The sequence below is a fragment of the Mustela nivalis genome (assembly GCF_964662115.1).
Source record: "Mustela nivalis genome assembly, contig: HAP1_SCAFFOLD_540, whole genome shotgun sequence".
Lineage (NCBI taxonomy): Eukaryota > Metazoa > Chordata > Mammalia > Carnivora > Mustelidae > Mustela > Mustela nivalis.
The window spans coordinates 68,833-71,634 of record NW_028136119.1 but is presented as its reverse complement, the minus strand read 5'-3'; positions in this window follow the sequence as shown (position 1 = coordinate 71,634).

The window sequence follows — 2,802 nt, the reverse complement described above, 5'->3', positions numbered from 1 at the left end:
CTGGCAGAACAATCTCTCAGGTCGTTTCTCAGAAGTGCTTTTATCTCATTCACAAGTGTTCCAATCTCATGACCTCACCACCTCTCAAAGCCCATACCTCCTGATGGCACTCCTTGAGGGTCAGGGCTTCAACATCTGAATTGGGACAAGACACAAACATTCAGTCCATTAGCAAGTGTTGTCATGAGGACAGCATAGCTTATCAACTGGGTATCCCCAGGAATCCATGGGACTAGCAAAGCAGAATCTGGGGGTGTCACTGGTAGGAAAGCAGGAGGTCCCCAAGAGACAGTCCTCATAGCATTTTACAGAGACAGCAGGACCCTTGAGAAACAATAGTTTCCGTGACCCATACACCAGCCTTTATCTATGCCTGTCCTCCCTGCTGGATTCACAGCAAGCCTACTTCTTTCTTTTCCAGTACAAATGGATTTCCACTCTCTGAATCCTGATGAATTTTTGCTCTTTTGCAGTTAGTAGGTTGTCCCTCAGGATTCTGCATGTCTGGATTTGCAATCGTGGAAACTGCCAAAGGTCTAGGGACCTGCATGGCAGAACCCGGCCTCTACCACTATTGCCCAAGGTAGGGACTCTGGTCCCTTGAGCGTCCTGTGCTGCTGTCAAAGGTCTGTGTGCATTGGCTTATTGTTTTTTTTTTTTTAATGTAATTGCTTATACGTGTGTTTCATCATGCTCAAGTGGCCTTTCTGTGAAAAAGTGGCCAAGCTACACCTAGAAGTCACTGAAGAAAGTTCTAAGAACTCCTGGTTAGTATGAGGCTAGAGAGAGAGAGAAAGAGAGAAAAGAAATCTGCCTCTCTGCATTTTGTAAGTCCCTGGGCAAAATCTGTTGGCTGTGCACTCCTCACACGAAGATTCCAGGCAGGGAGACCCTCCTGAGCCTCCTCTCCCTGAGTTCCTCTTCCAGAAGCAATCCCTAGTTTGAGACCAGGGTTAGCGAAAATAGAGCAGCAAAGCAGGGTCCAGAAGGAAGGACTGCCACAGACCATGGAGCACCAGGGGGACAGGCTGGTACCTCCTCACGGTTGGGGTACAAATGGGCTCAGCTCAGCAGGTATAGGGGTGCCCTTGGCCCCTCTGGTGGGCTTTGCAGTGCCCCAATCTCAGGAAGAAAAAAGGCTGGCTCAGGTGACATATTTTTGACTGGGAAGGAGCTGACAACAATGGAAATAAACAAGTAGGGAATGATGTTGTAAAGTTGGAGGGTTTGTCCTTTATATCTCAGCTTTCTCTCCTATCTTCCCTTGCTCTGTAGTGTGTTATCAAAGAAGTTTTTGGCATGATATTCCTGTTCACTGATTAATTCTTGAGCTGTGTCTTTTCTGCTGTTCAGCTCATCTGGTGAATTCTTTTACTGTAAAAAGTATCTTGCCCTTGCAAGGGCAATGGCAAGACCTGAGAAATCCCAGAGATTTCAGCTTGCCACCCAGAAGGAAACCAGGCTATTTGGAATGCTGGAAAGGATTCAGAGTAGGGGAAATCGTCTTGGACATCTGAGACCACCCCCACATTCAGCGGTCCACTGGACACAAACCCAGACCTTGATACTGATCCTGAACCATGCTCTCAACTCAGACCCCTGTGATCCTCGCCACAGTGCTTTCAGATCAGTGCAGCCATGCCCATAGGCACAAACTCTTAAGCCTAGATTCTGTCCTGAGAGGTGTGTCCCCGACGGCCTGGCTCCAAAGCCTCAGAGATTGGGGACAGTGAGGAACACCATAAAACTCACCCTGCCACCCTGAAAGGAACCATGCCATTTGGAACTCCAGAAAGGATTCAGAGGAACTGAAATCTGCATTCCTACCTCTGGACACCCCCATATTCAGCAGGCCACTGGATGCAAACCTGGAGCTTGACACTCACCCTGAACAAATCCCTCGACTGCTTCCCCCCCCAGAAAGATGGACAGAGTGCTGGCAGATCGGGCCTGCCATGTGGTGGGCCCTAACCATAACCTTTGGTTTGGTTCGGTTCTCAGGATTGTGACCCCAAAGGCCTTGCAGTAGGTGCCCTACAATTTGGGGACACATGGGCAATCCCAGAGGACTCAGCCTGCTGCCCAGAAGGAAACTGTGCCATTTGGAACTCCGGAAAGGATTCAGAGGAGCAGAAATCTGCATGCCTAGCTGAGGACACACCCACACAGAGCTGACTCCTGGACACAAAGCCAGAGCCAGACACTCACCCTCACCTCCACTGTCAACTCAGCCACCCTGACAGCTCTCCATGGGGTCTTCAGGTCAGTCCTGCCATGTCCCTGGTTCCTAACACTAACCCTTGGATGGGTTCTGTAATGATCTCCTCATTTCAGGTTATGTGGTGGTTCTGCAGGACATTGTCCTGGTGTGGGATCAAACACACTGAAGCATCCCGTGTGAAGTGGCAAACGTGGTAAAGAAATGACGGCTGGGGAATCTGAGTGTGGAGACAGCACGTATTTGTGCTGCTATAACAAGCTGACTGCACTTTGAAATCACCACAGAGGAAATGAATCTTCCAAACAACCATGTTAGCACGACGACACGGAAGCAGAGAGAACATCAGACTTTGGGATGGAGTCCAAGCCCTCCCAAATCCAGGTCACCCAACATGGAGAGGACACATGTTAGCAAGAGACTCGTGGGAGAATTAAATCATGGGCCCCTGTATCTCAGGTGCAGTAGAAGCAGTGGATTTGGAATTTCAGTTTTTCCACAACGTTCCACCACAAGCTGGTTAGAACTGTGCAAAAGCAGGAAGGGAAGCCCCAGTAAAGTGGACTGGGGATGCCAGAAGGGGA